General features: G+C 40.2%; 1 pseudogene; it reads right to left on the reverse strand.

Annotated features, from left to right (window-relative positions):
* Nucleotides 1–22,274, reverse strand: part of LOC115515962 — a 194,659-nt pseudogene that overhangs the window by 142,562 nt on the left and 29,823 nt on the right.

The raw sequence follows: 22,274 nt of genomic DNA on the forward strand, positions 1-22,274 counted from the left end.
TATGACTGCCTTTCATCCCGTTCACCAGTCTTGGGCATAGATACTTTCTCTCAATCTCAATAGCATGGCTAAAACAAGAAGAAAGCCATATTAACACTTTACTAAAGAATAAATGATATAACAGAAGATAACTACTTGCAGGGGTGCCTGGGTGGCTCAGTTGGTTAAGCGTCCAACTTTGGCTCAGGTCATGATCTCATGGTTTGTGGGTTCGAGACCCACCTCGGGCTCTGTGCTAACAGCTCAGAGCCTGGAGCCTGCTTCAGATTCTGTGTCTCCCTCTCTCTCTGCTCCTCCCCCATTCATGCTCTGTCTCTCTCTCTCTCTCAAAAATAAATAAACATTAATTTTTTTAAAAGAAGAAGATAACTACTTATAGAATATTTAAAATTGATTATTGGTAGAAGTGTTCTCATTCTCAAGTAGCCACTTAAGGGATTCCTTCTTCTGGCTTCCTCCAAATGGCAGATGCCATTTTTCCTCTGTGACCTCTGGTTAGACCACAGTTTCTCCAATTTAAAGCTCAGAGGAATTGTCTCTTCTCCTTAAAAGCCCATTTTCCAGACATCTTTTATTGTTCCATGACCTGCTTCTTTTCAGGATGCTTGACGATAGGAATAACCAATCCAGTCAATGATTACATTGCTGATACTCACAGGGAACTTTTATGGACAGTAGCACAATGGATCACAGTACAAATACTAAGTATGCATTAATCTGCCATGATCTCAAGACCCAGCAGACAAACCCCCAGGTTACTTGTATGATCGCGTGCAGGTGGGTTGTCAGCCCAAGCAGTATCTGATGTGGAACTTCTCACCAGTCTGTTGTCTGGGATTCAGTGAGTATTTCCCATTCTTACTTGTGCAAATGGAAGCAAATAATAAAATTACATACTTACTATGGCCCATTTTTTTCAAATATAACTGATCTGCGAGATCCCAAAGCCTGAGAACTAACCACTACTAAATGTTACTATATTGAAGAGATTTGAAATACATTAAAAGGTTAGAGTTGAGGCCATCTTAGACGGAGCCCTGAGCATATCAAAACAGGAGGGAAGAGGCATGGATCTGCCCACGCAGAAGTGAGCCCAGTGGAGATAATTATCAGTCCATTGTGATCATGAATAGTCAGCTGCATCAAAATATACCACAGAATGGGCATGGAAACTCCACGACGAAAAGTATTCAAAATTAGCTGGGTGTTGCCTACCGCCAAAAGCTGGCAGCAACAAGAAAGGATATATTCTCCAATGGAGAAGGCTGGCAGGACAAGGCAATGTCGAGGTCAAAGACAGGCTGGAAGGGGCGCCTGGGTGGCGCAGTCGGTTAAGCGTCCGACTTCAGCCAGGTCACGATCTCGCGGTCCGTGAGTTCGAGCCCCGCGTCAGGCTCTGGGCTGATGGCTCAGAGCCTGGAGCCTGTTTCCGATTCTGTGTCTCCCTCTCTCTCTGCCCCTCCCCCGTTCATGCTGTCTCTCTCTGTCCCAAAAATAAACGTTGAAAAAAAAAAAAAAAAAAAAGACAGGCTGGAAATTCAGATCCCATGAAAGAAGACTGAGGATGAGCCAGTTCATTCATTCTGGGCCCAAATCACAGAAAGCTGCAAGGCTGCGTCTTGGTTTTTCCCCAGCACACCGGATATGAAGGTCCAAGTCAACAAGACTAATTTCGGAGACCACATGATTACAGTCAGCAGGGCTGAGGCTATACTTGCTTCTCCATCCAAGGTTGGGAAGAGCTGGTCGACCAAAATGAACATGGGCTACGGAGCTAGACAGAGTGGGTTCAAAGCCCAGCTGTGCCACAAGCTAGCCATATAACCTTGGGCACAGGTGTCTGTATACATACATGTACACAAACACCTCAGTGTTTCAGCTATCTAGACAATTTCTCATGCCATTTCTGCCTTGGATTAGCTTTTTAATATGGGATAACTCATTTTTTTTTTTTACTTCTACTTTCAGTTTCCTTAACATTTGAAGGACTGGGACCAAATAATATACATGAACCCTCCTAGCTAGAATATTTTAAGTTTTTCTTTGTTTTTTTTTTCATTCTAATGCCTTAAATCCCTACAGAAAAGTGGTATGGGACAGACAGAAGTTCTTGTCCTGTCTCTGTAACACCAGCTCCTCAAACTGCACCCAAGACTTCACTCCTGTGTACTCAAGTTTTCACATCTAGAAATTAGATAAGAAGACCTGCTTTTTGGGGTCATATTTACAATTACATAAGAAATCTATGTAAAAGAACAGGTTCTTTCTTGGCCCATAAAAGGTCTGAATGATTTTTTTCTTTAGGTAAAATCTGTGAGTTCTCTTATTGTAGTAAAATAAAGCCTTTACAACCCACAGTGGAGTAAAAGAATATTGGCACTAACTTTAAATGGTCCCAGATAGTTTAAATTGTCAAGATTTTTTATCTGATTTTTATAGTTTCATTTGTTTCCCCCAGAGCATTCAGCTATTACTTCTTAATACCTTGGTGTGTTTACTCATAGTATGCCCTCTGCTCTTTATTGTTGTTTGTTTCTGTTCCACAATGGCCTTGAAGAAGAAAATCAAGTTGGCAGAGTTGTATATATACTAAGAATCAATATACTCCGATTCTCCTGTGAATAAAATGCCGGGCTGTGTGTTGACTTTATAAAAATTATTTTGTCACTACATTCAACCCAACAACAAAAGTCCAAAAATTGGGAACCATGCTAGATTTCTTCAACCCCTCACTTATATGCCATGCCAACCTATTAAGCAATCACCTTCCTTTCCCCGTATCACACTCTGATCAAGCCACCATTATCACTTCTGCCCTGACCCAATTTGTTGACCCCCTGGTCTTTTATCCCGTGTAGAAAAGAATGATGAGTCAATGATCTTCCTGGATTACTTAGAACTCAGCCCAATTCTATATAATCAACCAGGCCAGCAAGATGGTAGGTTGTTTCTTTTGGAAACCATCTTTATATTTTGTTTTTCTGTTACAGACATGCGTTGCTAAGAGATCTTTGCCTTGGCAAGACCCACAGTATTTTTGCTGGAAAACCCAGGCTTTGTCTCTCTGACCACTGTTATCAAAACCTCTCAGCCATCCTCAGAGGCTCCATTACCATTGCCACAAAAGGAAACTACTCTATTTCTACACATTCTTGCATTTTCCATGGGGGCCCATGATTATTTGTGAAAGAAGAGTACAATGCAGTAAGTTAAGTACCAAACTCGGATTTAGGCTCTCTAATCTTTATGCAAAGATGGTTTCTTTGCTGTTCAGACCACACACAGTTCAGTTCAGTTACCTTTAAGAAATCTTTTAGTTAAAACGCATCCCGAGAAAACTGTTGAAGATTGGTACATCAGAAACAATATCACCTAAGCAACCTTTAGGTGAACTGCATTAAACTCAGAGAGGACTTCATATGGGGGTGTTAAGGTATGTAAAAGGGGGATTCAATATTACCCATGGGGTATCCCAAGGTAATACTGTATAAAGTGTTTGAGGTTCACATGGGAAAGATCAAAGCACAGGAAAACACAAAACCACCTAGTGATGCACAGCAGAACGGACACGCCCTGAAATGGAATGTCAATCACAGAAGAAGTTCAAGTAGAAGTTCAATGAACCATGTCTGGTAGGTTTTAAGAAGGCTTCATGAGCTGAGACCTTTCAGTGCTTTTACGGTGAGATGTTATGCCTCCATTGCAGTCTCAGGTCTTTGCTAGTGATGTGCTATGACCTGTGGATTTCCTGTCAGTAGAATAACGCTATGATTTCCAAGTCCCTTTCAGCCAAAATTGTTGGAGTGATCCAAGTGATCTATGACATGCCTTGAGCTCCATGATGAAAAGATGCTACGTTAAAAGAAAGGGTAATTTTAGTCATAATAAATAATGGTAATGGTGATGAATGGCAGTGTCACTGAGAAGTAGTTGGCCTGCCATGAGGGAGTCCAAAACAACCAGCTGCAAGACAAAAATGTGTCCAGGCCAGGAGGATGCTCTGTGACTGAGACCACATTAACCTTTCAACCAAAGACCTGGATCAAGCCCCTGATTTGGAGGTGTGAGCAGTTGAAATGGAAGAAACTACATTACTTATCCCTGAGTTTGAATACTGTCTCAGGCTTATGAGACATTTTCCCAGACAAATCGACAGGGAGCATGTTACCTTCTTCTTCCAACAGAAGACAAAAGTGAGTAGGTCAGGAGAAGAGCCAGATTCCAACTAGGGTTATAACTCTAAACCCAGTACTCTTTCCATTCTCTACTAGTCCCCAGACAATTCAATGGAAAGAGAAACTTCAGAAAAGAGCCAACTTGGATGAGAACGTGCTGAAATGGGATCACGTCCCTCAAGATGGCTTGCATAGCTGTTTTCCATCCGTTTAGACTGAGTGAGCTTGCTAGTGAAATCCTGGGCCCCTCACACAGGGAGGAGTCACTCATTAATGTGCTAGACCTGTTCTCTGGGGCTAATGTAGCACGTGGCAGGAACCCACTGACTTCTGTTGGACCAGAAGAGAACAGTGCTCTAGAGTTTTGTCCAGCTTGAGATCTAAGAAGGCTAATTGCTACCAGAGGCCTAATTAATGCTCTTGACTGGAAAGGCTTGGTGTCTTGCTCCTCACATGTACCTGAAGGCCAACTGGTCACCATAGGAAAAGAGGAAGGACCCTGCTCTCAGCCCATCAAAAACCTCCACCAAAAGCTAGGGAGTCTGGGAACTAAAAAACCAGGAAACTTGCTACGAACAAATGAATCACTTCTTTGCCTTTTTTTTTTTTTTTGTATCTATTAAAATTTTATTTTTAAAGTCTGTAGCTTTGACTTGCTTGCATTTTGGCATAGTTTAACATATTTTATCATTTGGAATGTATTCTGATCCTCTTTTTATATTTTATCATCTTTTTATTTCTATTTTTTTAAATTACCAGTATTCTTTTTTGTGCTTATCCTTTGAAGTGAGTCTATTCTCAGCTGTTTAACATGTATTTCACTTTTTCCCTTAAAGAAATTAATTACTATTTTATCTTTCTTAAAACAGTCTCTTTACTTAGTTGAAGCCATTTTAACTTTATCTCTTTGAAATTTTTGTTTTCTTTTTTATATATTTTTAATAATTCTCATTTTGTCTCATTTCGCCTTTTAATATTGCTCTATTTTCTCAGTTTTCTAAACTTTTGCTTTGTTTCTTCAATACTGACATTTTTTTTTAAGTAGGCTTCACGTCCAACGCAGAGACCAACATGGGGTTCAAATTCACAACACTGAGATCAAGACCTGAGCAGATATCAAAAGTCAGATGCCCAGCCGACTGAGCCACCCAGGCACCCCCAATACTGACACTTAAATTATAAGTTATTTTTTCATTTATAGCTTCTGCAATTATTTTCCTTTTAACTAAAAGGAAAATAATTTCTATCTATCTTATGTTCTGTTTTTCTCGAAGAATACCAATGTCCATTCCTATAGTAAAATGAATCCTCTGTGACCACAGGAAGAGTCTGTAGTCTCTTTCCCCAAGGGTTGAGAATTTGCGAATGTTAATCCTGCCGCCCCTATCCACCGGCAGTGGGACCTTGGGGACGTGCTCTGGTATCTGGGCTTCAGTTCATAAACTCTGAAAATGCTGCTCCTTCCAAAAGACCTCATCAGACACTGGACTTCATCTTTCCTGTTAATGTGATCTGAAGGCATGCAGGAATGCCATGAGGAGCACCACTCCTTCCATCTGCTTATACAGCTACTTTCAACCACACAATCATCCCATTCAGATAAGGTGACACCCTTACTGGACCTGTATGTAGAATCCAGTACAATACAACTCAATAAAGATTCCTCTGTAGTAAATATTAGTAAATAAATGAAAGCACTGGTCTTAACTGTGAAGAAATCAGAATCTGAGTTTTTACTTTGCCACTGTTCTACCATGTGACTTGGGCAAATCACTTGATCACCATGCACACTAATTTTCTCCTTTAAAAAAAAAAAAAAAGATTGTTAGACGAGATTATTTCTTAGGACCCCCTCTGGCATTAAGTGCCTATTAGTCTATGCCCTTCTATTCAAAGGAAACCGATAGGACATCAATGTGTGTGGGGAGTACGTTGTTATTTGTACCAGCTAACAGAAGCCCAAGAGAATATATTCCTGCCAGAGTATGTCCTCTCCAATCACACCCACTGAGAGACGCAATGTGTTACAATGGTGACATACATGAGGACCCAGTTGAGCTGGGTGCGACATACTTGCCATTGATGACACCATCGGGATTGAGCATGGGGATGACCTTGAAAATGAAGTTTTCCCTCAGGAGTGTAGCCACAGGGTCACTGCTGACCAGGAACTCCAAGGCCCCCTTCATCACCCAGCTGGCATTGCTTTCTCCTGGGTGCACTCGGGCCGTGATCACCTGGCATGGACGCTGCCCTGCCGAAAAAGGAACACAAAAAAGTTAAACCTAAGTATGCTTTCTATTTCCAACAAGATAATCTCCCAGGGGCCGGAATTACACCTGACTGGCATGAAGTCCAGAATAGGCTGATTGTGTCCCATACATATCTGATCTACACTTATCCATTTTCCATCTGTCTCTCTAGTCTGCAAGACTCAAGAAAATACAAAGTTAAAGCTCAAGGCTGTTATCAAAAGCACAAGTACTTAGTGGCATGAAAAGAACACAAGAAGCAGATTTTATCAAGATCACCAAAGGAACAGTTAACTCCCTAGAATCCAACAGCATGATGCTGGATGTCGCAGATCTGAAATTAAATCTTATCTTCATACTTATCAGTTATAAGACCTTGGGTGAATAATTTAACTTCTCATCTGTAAAATGGGGACAATGATACTGATCTTGTGTGGTTGCTATAAAAACAGAAAGATGTAAATATGGCACTTGGAATACCGTGCGCCATTCACTACACGTTAGTTTCTTCCACCTCAATTACGACGTCTGTGGGTACGAGGGTCCCTCTCATTCCCCAGTAGAAATGGGATTCAAAGATAGATCGTGTGCTGGGAACTTTACGTCTGTAAGACACTCAACTCAAACTTTGAGAAAGGTTTAACAAGAAGAAGCACCTGGAATTTCAATCATGGAATTGCAATACTTTCCTTTCAGAAGGGAACAGGAAAAGACTCTCTGCCCAATCACAAGGAGCATATTGATCTGAAGAGACTGTATGGAGAATGCATTGATGAGAGAAAGAAGGGCTTGTCTTCCTTCCTTTGTTGATAGAATACATCTGGACCATTGTTATGTTGAGGTGTATTCTGGGACCACATCTTGGTTCAGATGAAATGCATATTTTGATTGATTAATGGTGTCTGTCCACCACTGGGGAAGGAGGGCAGGAAGTGTGGCATCATACCAGAAATTCGCCATATCTGCTCTAACCCCTTGTCCGATTTTATGTATGTGCATGTTTCTGACTCTCCTTTCCTTTTGTACCCTCACCCAATTCCTGATTGCTTCTCAACCCACTTGGATGACAAGAACTAAGCATTGTCCAAGTATAAATACCCAGCTATTAAGCAGTCTAAAAGTTAAACTAGTCATTTCCTTCCATGTCATTCAAATCACTGAGTTAAATATGGCTTTTCTACCCTTAAACAGTAGCCTTTTTGAGGGAACAAACTGTGTCTCCAATTCTGTACATTGAAAGCCAAAAATGAATAACACTCAATAACAGAGCTCAAGAACAGGAAATCATGAATTATATTACTATTATCATCAGTTAAGACAAAAACCACTATCTGTTGACAACCAGTGAGATCTAGGCTTGAGGAGCAGGGATCAGTACACTTTTATCGACTATAGTGGGAGCAGGTCACATCAGCCCATTAAAGATCATTTATATATTGAGGATAATATTTGGTTGTTTTTCCCTAAGCAGGTGTCTTGGGCATATTCCAGGAAGTACAGGAGCCACAGAATATAAAAAGTTGAATAAAATAAATTTAATAAATAAAAATAATAAAAAGTTTTAATAGTCCTTGCTACATAAGAGGCCATAGCCTTTGCCAGTAGTGACAAACACGGGCAAATAATGAATGGTAAAGTGTGCTAATGAAAATGTACATAAGGTACCAAAAACAGATCTGACAGAGAGGGAAGGATGTTTCCAGAGCGGTGATGCTATTTGAGCTGAGTCTTGCAGAATGAGTATCACCCTACAGGAGAGAAGGTAAGAAAGCATTTTCTAAGCAAAGAAAAAGATACATGCAAAGAACACAGAAAAGCAAAAATTAGGACATTTAAGAATAAAGGAAAGAAGTGGCTGAAACAAAGGATTGAGGATGGTAACACACGGATTTAGAAAAGTAGGCTGGGGTCAAACTAGTAAGGTCTTCCTAATATATTTAGGGATTTAGACTTTATTCTGTAGATCAGAAGTTCTCAACCATGGAGTCAGTGTCTCATTGGTATGCTATGGTCAGTGATGGGGTCTACTGAAGAATCAATACTTAGTGATAAATGTGTAAATGTTTGCTTGTGATTTTTTTATATATAATATATATGCATACATATACTATACACCTGGCACAAACTGCTGGTTGTGTGTCCCATAGCCTTTCTCCCCTTCTTTCTGACTACCAGACCCAATTCTGGGGGTGAAAGGATGTGCCTAGATTCAATGAAAGGATGTGCCTAGATTCAATGAAAGGATGTGTCTTTCAAACACCAAACCTTTTGGATCCTCTTGTAGGGAAGGGTGGCCATGTGACAGAATCATGGCCCATGAGATGTAAATGGTAATAGGGGGTAAATCTTTCTGGAAATCTGACTGAAAGGGACAGTTTCACTTGGCAAATCTGTCTTAGTCTTTGTCTCATTTCCCTGATCTTCTTCTTCCTCTTGCATTAAACATAGATGTGATACGTTCTGGTGGGAAAGTCCACTTGAGAACCAAAGTCACATGCTTTGTGACCATAAACACAGAAAGATCCTGGGTTCTTGAAAAATTCCTTAAGTAGCTACCCTACACCACCATGAGCTTCTTCACTGCTTCTGGATATTTTGATATGTATGTTCCAGGAAGGAACATGTGAGAACCACTACTTTAAGAAGCAGAGAGTCCATGATGATTTTCAGCAGGAAAAAGACATACAGAAGGCTGTGCTTTATGAAATCATTCTGACGTTATTGTAGACCATACATTTGTTGAGTCAATAACAGAATGGTCTGTTGAAGTAAAGAACAACTTTTAGAGCTGTAATTTCCAGAGTTCAAATTCCAGCCCCACCATTGTCTACAAAATGAGTTATGGAAGTTTCTGATGAAATTGAGTATTGGATGGGGTGTCCTGCAGCTAAGACTAATGATTTGCTAACTGGAGCTTCCTAAATAAGCATATTGAGAGGGGGAAAGAGATATACAGTTGGCTAGCTGAGCAGAGCTGAACCTAACTGAAGGCCAACTGGCCCCCTATATCATTTGCTCACGATCACATCTCACTCTTTCTAAAGCAAGTCGTATTGGCACTCCAATAAAAAGCTTATTGAGAAAGAGCCTTGATGAATTCGTACCCAATCAGCAGCCTATTTTCAGTTCTATAATTCCATATCACTCTTTTTGTGCTTTTTGAACTAAGTTCATTTACAGCATATTGAACAACAATAGTAAATGCTCCCAGCCCTGCAAGAAGAAATAAAAAATAGCTTAAGCTCTTGTAAATTTCCAATACCAACCGAACACCCTCACTGTCTGTCCCAGTTGTCTTCCATTGCCTGATACCCAGTACAATTCAGTGCATTAGTCAATAAACCAAATGCAGCCCTTGCAAAGAGATGTCCACAACGTCCCTTTCCTCTGGAGAGTCAGGTTGATAATCTGCTATATTGTAATACACCACAAGACCCAACAGGCTGTTCTGAGCATCCTGGGGAAAGAAGAAGAAAATGGGGAAAACAGTGGGTTCCTATGAAGACATAAGCAGCATTTTAGCCATTCCTAGTTGATTTTTCTCTCTTCCCCTCTGTGATTTAAGGCAATTTTATAGCTGTATTGGTGAGTTAAACTTATGAGACCATTGAGTTGCAGCAGCAAATGGTGCTCCAGAGAACTCATAACAGACAACAGCTGTAAATAGTATGTGACACGCATACCATGTGTTTTTTCTTGTTATTGACAATTTCAGTTTTAAAAATTCATTTCTGCTTCGAGTAGGGCAATGAGTATCAGGTATCTGCATTTTTTTTCTCTGCAATTTATAAAATCTATTCTGGAGGTCACCAAAATCTATGGGGGAGTCATGGTTTGGCAATATGCTAATTCTTAAAGCTTGGTATTGAATTTATGTCAGTGGTAATAACATCTGTGAAAAGAGGTTAGAAACAAGTAAAGGATTATATAATGTCTAAGAGATATCAGGCTCACGGCCAGTGAAAACCTGAGTAAGAAGTGAAAACACGTGATGACAAACATGTGCACCCAACTCTATAACATCCACCCAGTTGTTCCTTTTTTTACTTTCAACAATATATATTAAACTCCTACTGGAACTCTGCAAGGTTCTGGAGATTCCAAGAGAAATAGTGGTTTTTGCCCTCAGGGAACTGATAATAGTCTGGTGGGAAAGACAGGCACACAAATAATTATGATCCAGTGTGATCAGGGACATTTGTCAAAACATTTTCAAAGCACAGCAGATGCTCATTACACTATTTATAATAATATGATCAGCTGGAAATGACTTAAACGTGCACCCACAGAAAATAAGTTAAGGAAAGAAAACATAAAACAGAATACTATGCAACCTTTAAAATGGCACACAGATCTCTTTCTGTGGACATTAGAAGGTATCTGTGACATAATGATACGTGACAAATATAAAACCCAAGTAAGAGTTTCATCATAGTCGATCCCATTTATGTGTAGTTATAACATTTACTTAAGGTTATCTATCTATACATAGGACACATCTGTGGCTGGAGGTCATCTTGGTAATTTTTATGTCTGGTATGTCCCTACATAGAATGTTCTCCTCTTCAGAGAATGTAAATCATATCTCAATTTTCACAAAGGCAAAATATTTGCAAATAGTAAAGAGAGGAGAAATAGGAAAGAAATGGATTTTCACAGAAGAGGTAATATTGGAAACTCTTACTCAAGTAAGAGTTTGCCAGATGAGTAAGAGTAAGTAAGAGTTTGAGTAAGAGTTTGCCAGATGAAGAAAAGAAAGGAAGGAAGTCATACAAAAAGGCTAAGTAGATGCATTTGCAAAATAACAAGGTCACAGAACACGTAATGCCTGAAGAAGAGCAAAGTGATGGGATGTGGCTGAAGTGTGAGCTACAAAGAAGGTAAAATGGGAGTGAAGCCACAAAGCTGTTTGCACCTGTGTCTGCAGACCCATGGAACCAATGCTAATGAGATTGGAAACAATCTTGCAAGTTGTGGAAGCCCGTGTACACAATCCTCAGGCAAGAGCATGATGGGACAGGAGTTCTCAATGGAGCTGAAGACACAGATCCTGGAGTTAAGTGGTGGGAGAAATGGCCAAAATAGTAGATTGTGATTTCCAAAGTCAACTACCTTGACCTTCACTCTGGAAGGGGGTGAGGAAGGAGGCAAGGAAACAGACATGGGAAAAAATGTCAATGACAGAAGATTCCTACAAAAGAGAAAATCTGAAAATAGGCATGGTGGAAAATTATTATACATTATAGAAAAGACTAACGTTTCCCACCAATGGTGGCATACCATGTACATTTTCTGCACTGTGTGTTCCATCTCTTTTTTAATTAGCTTTATTTATAGTATAATACAGCTTCAATAAATTTCACCAATTTCAATTTTACAATTCAGTGAATTTTGACAAATACATTCAGTGTTGTAAAACCACTATCATCATAATATGGAGCATTATTACTGTCACAAAAATCCCCCTCATTCTCTTTTGCAGGCAGTTCCCTCACCCATCCCTAGCCTCTGGCAACCAGTGATCTACTTTCTGTCTCAATAGTGTTTGTCTGCTCCGTAGTTCCATCAGAATTGATTCATATGACTTATAGCCTTTCTGTCTGGCTTCTTTCGCTTAGCATTAATGCTTTTTTAAGAGCCATCCATGTTGTTGCATGCACATGCATCAATAATCTGTTCCTTTTAGCCAGGGATTTACATTCCAGTGTGCCACAAAGCAATGGATATGCCACCATTGGTTTATCATATTATGAATAAAGCCGTTATAACCACATGTTTTTCTTTGGAGTGAATACCTAGCTATAGAATTGTGCATATTATGGTAAGGTTAACATTATAGTAAGTTACTAGAAGGTGCTGTCAAATTGTTTCCCGAAGAGTCTCTACCATTCTGCATGTTCACTGGCAATGTTTGAGAGTTCCAATGAATCCACATACTGACCAACTCTTAATATTGTCAGGCTTTTTAATTTTAGCCATTCTAATGGGGAGGTACTAGTGTCTAATTGTTGTTTCAATTTGCATTTCCCTGATGACTAGTGATGTTGGAAACTTCTAGTGGTTTTTTTTTTTTTTTTTTTTTTTAGCTATTTCCATACCTTCTTAAGTAAAGTGCCTGTTCAAACATTTTGCCCATTTTACAATCAGGTTGTTTGTCTTATTACAGTTTGAAGGGTTCTTCATATATTCTAAATGCAATCCTTTGGCAGACATGTTCAGTAAATTCTCCTCCAAGTCTTGGCTTAGCCTTTCATTTTCTGGACTATGTATTTTGAAGCACAAAAGTTTCTCATTTGATAAAGTCAAACCTATGCACTTTTTTCTTTTGTAATTTGGATATTTTGTGTTTCATCTAAGAAATCTTTGCCTAACTCAATGTGATAATAGATTTCTTCCATAAGATTGAGTCTAAGTTTTACATTAAGATCTATTTACATTAGTTGTTTGAAGTTAATTTTGGGTTATGATATGATGTGAAGGTTTAGAATCACATTTTCCCTCCCACAATATCCTTTAGCATTTTCTATACATTAAATTTTATCTTCTGCAAATGACAACAGTTTTTTTTTCCTCTTCAAACCTTAAGGCATTTTTGTCAACTGGGTACTGTTATCAACCTTATTCCTGAAATATAACTAATTGGATTATATTATCATTAATGTAATTCTAAATAAAGTTATTTCTTCAGAATTTCTGAATCTATGTCCCCTGAGAGAGACTGACCTGTAAAGTTTTATTTTTTTTCTTATAGTGTCCTTGTGAGGCTTACTTATCAAGGTTCTGATGAGTTGGAAAGCTTTGTCTCTTTTTCTTTTGTGTAAGATTTTTGAAGATTAGAAATATTTCTTCCTTAAATAGTAAAATTTCCTAGTGAAGCCATCTAAGCCTAGAAGATCTTAATAACAACCCAACTTATACAATAACAAATCCAAATTATTTTAAAACACATTCAAATTGTGTAATAAAAATCCAATGAGATTTTCTATTCCTTCTTATGTCTACTTGGTAATTATACTTTTCAGTAACTTTGCATTGAAAATGGTTATTTTCAAATTTGTTAGCATAACGTTTTTAAATCCCTCTTATTATATGTATGAATCCCTAGTGATGGTCTCTTTTTTTATTTCTCATATGGGGGAGGTTCTTAATCATTCTCAAAAAGGGCATATCATTTTAGTTTTGTTTTTTTCCAAAAGACTATTTTACAATCCTTTTGCTTTCATTTCTGCTCATAATTTGTATTTATCCTTCCTTCTATTTTCTTTGGCTTTCATATTTTTGTTCTTTTATAAATAACTTGAAATCATATTTAGATCATTAGCTCAGCATATGATAAAATTTTATAAATATTATCCACGTGCTTAAAAGAATGCTGTTGAGTATAATGTTCCATAAACACCAATTATATCAGGTTTGTTAGTCATATTTTTCTTTTTCTTTTTTGTTTGTTTTGTTTTGTTTTGTTTTGTTCTTGAGAGCGAGGGAGAGAGAGAGAGAGCAAGTGGGGGAGAGGGCTAGAGGGAGAGATATTCTCAAGCAGGCTCCACGCTCAGTGTGGAACCCAACACAGAGCTGGATCCCACGACCATGAGATCATGACCTGAGCTGAAATCAAGAGTTGGACACTCAACCAAGCCACCTGGGTGCCCCATATATTTTTCATATTTTCTATATTCTTCTCTGATACTATGTCTCCTTATTCTATGACTCCATATTTAGAGTTGTTATGTTGTCTTAACTGCATTTTTTTTTTTTTTTTTTTTTTTTTTTTGGTTATAAGGTATCTCTCTATTTCTGTTAAAGCATTTTGCCTTAGCTTCTCATTTGTCCACATTCAAACAGACTGGATTTCTTCTGGTTAGTATTTATAACATGTATCTTTTCTCATCCCTTTACCTTCAAACTTTCTACCATTTTTCATCAGGGATTTATTTCTTGGAAGTACTGTATAGTTGGATGTTTTATTTTATTCACTCTAATATTATTTTATTTAATTTTAATTGGAGCATTTACTCTATTTACATTCGATGCAATTAATTATATATGTGGGTTTAGCCTTATCATTTTATTATTGGTTCTCCATTCAACTAAACTATTGTATAATTTATTTACTGTTCTCTCTTGTCTTCCTTTGGATTGATTGCCTTTTTTTTCTCATTGTTCCTTTTTTGTTCACTAATAACATGGTAGTTATATGTCTTGTATTCTGTAGTTACTTTAGAGATTATAACATGCATCTTTGATTTATCATGATATGATATAATCTACTATATTTTATTTTTCTAATAATTTTTTAAATTTTTATTTATTTCAAGAGACAGAGACAGAATGCAAGCAGGGGAGGGACAGAAAGAGAGGGAGATGAAGAATCCAAAGTAGGCTCCAGGCTTTGAGCTGTCAACACACAGCCCAAAATGGGGCTTGAACACACAAACCATGAGATCATGACCTGAGCTGAAGTCAGATGCTTACGTGACTGAGCCACCCAGGCACCCCTAATCTACTATATTCTAATTCCCATTGTAAATCTTAAAATTCACAAAACATTTACATGGTATTAATTTCAATTAAATTTTATATTTGTTCTTTTTAATTACTCTTCACCCTTTACAACATCTAGGTTTTGTTTTCTTTCTGGCTGAAAAATCATCCATTAGTATTGCTTCTAGAGTGGGTCTGCTAGAATTGAGTACTCCCCACTTTTGTGGTTCCTTCATTTGTCTGGAAACAAATTCATCTCATCTTCAGATCTGAAAAGTATTTTTCCTGAGTATAGGAACAGAGCACTCTTGATGCAGCCTCTGTTTTCTGTTTCTTTCCATATTCCTTCCACCAAGATCCTACAGGAACTTGGCTGCTTTCAACGGCCCTTGAAAATACTGAGAAGTTTGTCTCCTCATTTTGCAGAAATAGGACTGTGTGTTTTTGTTTTCTGCTATGCATGTTCTTTTTACATGGTTTCCAAAAGAAGGCAGAATGTTTTCAATGGAGTTTTCAAGTTCTGAACTTTCTTATAATTTTTTTTTAATTTTGCAGTAGATCATGTTGAAATTTCCAGGTAGACAATCCTAACATCTGCAAATAATGAGGCATTCCCTTCTCTCCAAAGGTTATATCACTTATTCCTCATACATTTATAATTTCTTAGAATTTCCTCCACCATATGGACTTAAAGAACCCTTTAATCCCATTCAATGTTATTATAACTGCTGGATCTCTGATAGGTTCACAAATAACTGGGGCTTTTTAAATGTGTGGGATTATATGGAAACACACTGATGACATTGCTATAGAACCCTGAAGCTGAGAAAGAACTTTCGCCTCCATCATTTCTCTGGCCCCCAGAGTAAATCTGTGAAGCAGGAAGATGGGTATTACTCTCTTGTTTATGAGGATAGAAGAAGCAAAAGCAAGAAAAAAAACTGGGTTCTCTGAATCAAAATCTAATGTTCTTTTCATTTGACCATGTATTATTCTCTGTGTGTACTTACGAGGAAGGCTGAAATGATTCCTATGGAGACAATATATGATATATTGTGGGGAAGTCAAGAACCATGCAAATTATGAACCAGGCAACCTGGTTCTGCCTCGTGCTGATTGAATGGATTTGGGAAAATTAAATCCTTTTGAAATCTCAGCTCCTGACCTGTAAAGTGACGCTTTCTTAAGTCTTTGCAGCACTAAATTCAATGATTAGCAATGGCAACTGAAATACGGGGAAAAAAAATAAAACGTTTTAGCCAATGGCTTCAATCCCCTTTGGTTCCATTATATTCTCCTGTATTATTTTAATAGAGCTCCTAACAAGAAGCAAAATGACACAAAGCATCAGCCCATCTTTTGCTTTTTTCCAATATTCAGATGCAAGTGCTTGTAAGTGGTGAAGTGGTCAGAAGTCAGATGGCCACGCAAGGAAACAGCGCAGGTAATCACTGCTAATAATTAGCTTCAGAACAGCCAAGGGTGGGCTGGATCTCTCTTGTTGCCTGTGACCATGATCCTTCCCAGAGGAGTGGGCTCTGTCTGCTCACATGCCCTCCTTTACAAACCCTTGAGCTATGATCTTCCTGACCCATATGCCATCAGAATAAGAAACTGACCCAACTGGAGGTGCCTGGGTGGCTCAGTCAGTTAAGTGTCTGATTTTGGCTCAGGCAATGATCTCCTGGTTCATGGGTTTGAGCCCTGCATCAGGCTCCGTGCTGACAGCTCGGAGCCTGGAGCTGGTTTCAAATTCTGTCTCCCTATCTCTCTCTGTCCCTCCCCCACTCATTCTCATTCTCTCTCTCTCTCTCTCTCTCTCAAAAATAAATAAATAAATAAATAAATAAATAAATAAATAAATAAAAACATTTAAAAAAGAAAAAAGAAGCTGACCCGACTCCAGTGGCAGCAAATGGCCTCAGATCTTGTCCCTCTCAGCAGGGTACCCTGCCTTCCTCTCAAAGCCTGAGGACTGACCCCATACCCTCAAATGAACGACGCAGCCCGAGAAGCTCTGACCTGTTTCTGTGAAGAGATTTCTTAGTTTCCACGAGGGAGACGTGGGTGCACACGCACTGACAGGGCGGGGACAGGAGATGCTCATGGCCCTGTATACCTCACTGAGTCTCGGGGCAGCAGGGAGGAAGCTGTGGTGCAAGGGCTGACCACAGGCCCTTAGCACAGATAAGCTACAGAAATTGATTGGAGGGTCACCATCTCGTCATTGGCAGCCCGTGAATCTTTTCCTGAACTTTCTGAAACTTGTTCACAAGTGGTTAAGTCCGACACACATAAGGGAGGGTAATTTTAAAGCACAATGGTTTCCCCTCTAATGCCCAGACCTTCAAGGCCCCACCCTCTGTCACTCCTGCTCTCTCCACCATCCATCCCTCCTGCTTCTTCTCCGCAGGCACACAACGTGCTCTTCACCATCTGCTTCACCAGCAGCCCCAGTGATCGAAAACCAAACAGAAAACCCCAGATCTGACGGCATCACCTTCCACATGTGCTGGGAAGAGTGCTGGAGGCCACACTTCTCACAGAGTCCTCACTGAAAGCCCCCACCAGCCGGCCTCAGACAGACCGTCTGGTCTTGTTTCCCGTCACTCCTAAGCCAAATTCTCTTCCCTCTGCTTCGTACTGTCGCCCAAAACACAGCCTGTCTGGGCTATTGCCTCTAGTTCCTGTGCCTTATTCTCTCTTCCTAAAGTTGTACACGGGCAGTGTGGAGAAGTTGTTTGCTGAGTAGATGGCTGTAATGAACTGTAATTAGCTCCTGTAATTAACCCCTGCATACCCAATTGTGTCACAACATATTAATCCACTGTTTTGTTTTTTTCAAAATGCATTCATTCATTCAACAAGTATTTATTGAGTTCTTAAAATACACCAGGCACTATAACGGGGACTGGAGCTACACCAGAAAGCGTCAAAGTCCTAGGCATCAGCAGCTTGCCTTCTAGTAGGGAAGGCAGACAATAACACCAAGTAAGTACGATTAAAATAATAAGCAAAGCATGGGGCGCCTGGGTGGCGCAGTCGGTTGAGCGTCCGACCTCAGCCAGGTCACGATCTCGAGGTCCGTGAGTTCGAGCCCCGCGTCGGGCTCTGGGCTGATGGCTCAGGGCCTGGAGCCTGTTTCCGATTCTGTGTCTCCCTCTCTCTCTGCCCCTCCCCCATTCGTGCTCTGTCTCTCTCTGTCCCAAAAATAAATAAACATTGAAAAAAAAATTAAAAAAAAATAAAATAATAAGCAAAGCAGAGGGAGGCAACACAGAATCAGAGGAGGGGTGGGGTCATCTTTTAGAGATGATGATCAAGGGGCACCTGGGTGACTCAGTTGATTAAGCCTCTGACTCTCAATTTCAGCTCAAGTCATGATCTCACATGGGTTCGAACCCTGCATTGGGCTCCACGCTGGCATCACAGAGCCTGCTTATGATTTTCTGCCTCCCTCTCTCTGCTCCTCCCCTGCTCACTCGCTCGCTCTCTCTCTCTCTCTCTCTCTCACACACACACACACACACACACACACACACACAAAATAATTTTGGCTCAAGTCAAGATCTCACAGTTGTGGGATCAAGCCCCACATTGGGCTCCACGCTGAGCCTGGAGCCTGCTTAAGATTCTCCCTCTCTCTCCACTTCTCTCTCCCCCTAGTAGTCTCTCTTTCAAAATAAATAAATAAACATAAAAAAAAAATAAACCTACAGAAAGAATGACCAAGACAGGGCTCTCTGGGGCACCTGGGTGGCTCAATCAGTTAAGCATCTGACTCTTTATTTCGACTCAGATCATGATCTCATGGTTCATGGGTTCGAGCACTGCACTGGACTCCATGCGAGCAATGCAGAGCCTGCTTGGGATGCTCTGTCTTCTTCTCTCTGCCCTTCCCCTGCCCACTCTCGAGCTCTCTCGCTCTCAATCTCTCTCTCTCACACACACACAAAATAAATAAATAAAATATAAAATAAAATATGAAATATAATATATAAAAATATATATATTTAAAAATATATAAAAAATATAAAATATAAAAATAAAAAAATATAGGGTTCTCTGAGGACTTGACACCTAAGCACAGACCTCCTTGGATGGAGGAAACTTAACCAGTTCAAGACATTCGGTGAAGTGGGGCTGGCACAGTGTGTGAAGTGGACAAGAGCCAGATTATGCGAATCTTATGAAGAAACCCCGAGCTTGTGATGAAAACCCAGAGAGGCTTTGAGTAAGGCAGTACCAGGATCTAATTTGTACTTCTGCCCCATTGAAGCCATTTTTCCAAACCACAGTCAGAATGATGCTTTCAAAGTCCAGACAGGGATGCCAGTTGGGGTCCTCACATATACAAAGGACACATCACGCTGTGCTTCAGATATCAAAATGATGCCACAAGAACACAGATCCCTTTACGTTATTAGCCTTCAAGAGGGGTCACCCAGCTGATTCCTTCATTCTATGTGACCATTGTGAAAGCTTCCATCTGTGAAGTAACAGGCAGGATGATGTGCCCATTCTTTCATTTGACATTTAGTGAGCATCTTTTGTGTACCAAGCACTGTATCACACACTGGGGACACCAGGGAGTTTTAGGCAGAGTACGTACCCTCAAAGAACCTCCAGCTATCCCAAGGGAAATATTTATTGGAAAGAAAGAATTTTGGCCTTTTGGAAACTCCCTCAACTGGAGCAGTGTTTCTCAAACTGGATTGTGGACATAAATCCTCTAGAGAGCTTGTTAAAAAGCAGATTCTGTTTCAGTGGCTCTGGAGTGAGACCTGAGATCCTGCATTTCCACCAAGTCCCTGGGGGGGTGCCAAGATGGCCAATCCAGAGATCATACTCTGAGCAGCAAAGCTCTCCCCACCCAGCAAAAATATGATGCAAGCCACAGAAATATGGTGCAAAATTCTAGTTTTTCTAGTAGCTACATTTTTCTTCAAGAAAAATTAAAATTTTTTTTTAACGTTTATTTATTTTTGAGACAGAGAAAGACAGAGCGTGAACGGGGGAGGGTCAGAGAGAGAGGGAGACACAGAATCTGAAACAGGCTCCAGGTTCCGAGCTGTCAGCACAGAGCCCGATGCGGGGCTTGAACTCAGGGACCGCGAGATCGTGACCTGAGTTGAAGTCGGACACTTAACCGACTGAGCCACCCAGGCGCCCCCCAAAAAATTAATTTTAATAAACTGTATTTAACCCAATAGATCAAAAATATTACCATTTCAATGTATAATCAATATGAAAATGATTAATGGGACACTTTACATTTTTTGGTACTAAGTCATCAGAGTCTGGTGTGTATTTTATGCTTTCTGCACATCTCAATTCAGACTAATCACATGTAGGTGTTCAACAGCCTCATGTGACTCGTGACTACTACCTGATCACTACAGCCCTAGTTCTCCCATCGACTCGCTTAGCTGAAACCCTTCACCACGCTTAATGGTGAAAGCTTATTATACTCCAATGGAATATAGTGGAGACACTGAGGAAATGAATAAAATAAGGCTTTTCCTCCCCAAACAAAACATTCTGTTTCACTGCCTTCTTTCTCAGGAAACAATTCAATTTTGAAATATTACAAGCTCGTATTTCTTTGCAAAGGGCAATGTCGCCTTCTTACTTTGTACCCTTCTGTCTCTGAACTATATAAAAAAAAAAAAAAAGTGGGTTTGGATAATGGGTATAAATGAAGAGAAAATCAGGAAATCTATTCCTGGGCAATTTTCAGATAACCAAGAGGAAGCGGTGTAATTGAGGCCGAGGTAATAATTTTAGACTCCGCATAAATATGAGAAAATTCATCTGCATTTTCTCATCTGCGTCAAACTGTACAGAGTTTTGAGGAGATTTTGTTATATTATAATATGCTGGAAATAAAAAATAATACATCTGTGCTATAATGATACATAATATATACAGTATGATAATAGAGTATTTGGATTGGGTTTGAGGAATTTACTACACACAGAAACGACAGTCACTTGGGAGAAGTGTGTAATCGCATCAGGAAAATTGCACACAGATGCTACAGCACTCGCCGCCCCCCTCCCCCCCCATCCATCAGCTGATCTCAGATACGGATGTTTGCAATTTTGCCTGGGATCTGCTCACTCACTGGTAGCCCAGGGCCCTGGCTCCTCTGCCCCCTGACCTCCCCAGTAGAATGAATGCTGCCCAGAAGATGGCATTAACTAACTCCCTCAAGCTCCAAGAGGTCCCAGGAGGACACTGTCACCTACAGACCACTCAGGGTGGGGCCCAATCAGTACTGGATGTTGCCGAACGGTTGTTTTGTAAAGGCAGAGCCGAGGCTCATACAATCTCTGGCCAGAACTCCTGGTCTGACCACTAACTCAACAGAGCCGTGGATCACAGAATCCTTGAGAAATAGAAATAACCAAAATGAGATGGGAAGGAGATCTTTTTACACTCCATGAGGACTCATCCGACACATCCCACATTGTTATGCTAGTTTACGTTTCACTAGGTTTAGGCGTAATATAAGGCGCCGAAAGATATGAATCTTGAAGAAAGAAATCAAAGAGCTATAAGCTTTGCTCTGAAAACTTTGAAATATTCTAATGAATCATTCTGCTCCCAGTTCACATACAACAAATCTCTTGCTTTGTTCTTTCCCACGTTATTTGCCTGAACATATCTGAACAGGAAAAGAATCCAAAGAGCCTCCGGGAGCAGGCTCTAGATTCCAAAGACAGTTTCCTCCAGAAGCAAAGTCTGCCCCTGTGGTGTTACAGTGGGCTGCTAGAGCCATCTTTCTGCAGGATCCGATTACACACCCGTGAACAAGGGAACGAGGGGGGGTGAGCGGGGTGAGGGGAAAACACGATCTCATGTGTGATGGACATTTTTAAAGAGCCAAGTGGCACGATTCTCTTTAAATTATAAATTACAAACCGGGAGCCTGCCCTCATCAGTGCAAGGTCTTTCAGGGATCTTAGCTTCCCCCAAACTCTTTCCAGATCCGGCTATTGAAGAAAGAAGAAACACCACCAAGCAAAAACCACACGCCGAATAAATTACGGGCCCGAGGCATAAGGACCAATAAGGAAGGAGGAGAAAATTTAAGAGTCTTAAGCCCAAAACATATGTCACCACCTGACACTGGAGCAGAGCGGTTTCAAACTGAAACTGTGCCAGGAAATTTCAATAGCTGCACGAGTCACCATGCGCCGTGGAAATTTTTACTCTTGCAAGGGCTGGCATGGTACAGGTTGTTGGGAAAGCTGGGGGTGCTTAAGGGAGGTGGGACGCCAGCCTAGGAAGGTAACCTTGCTGCCTAGTTCCTCCCCAGACAGGGCTGCTGCAGGCACATGCAATGGAACGGAGTTATTCT

Source organism: Lynx canadensis, chromosome B3 (genome assembly GCF_007474595.2).
Source record: "Lynx canadensis isolate LIC74 chromosome B3, mLynCan4.pri.v2, whole genome shotgun sequence".
NCBI lineage: Eukaryota > Metazoa > Chordata > Mammalia > Carnivora > Felidae > Lynx > Lynx canadensis.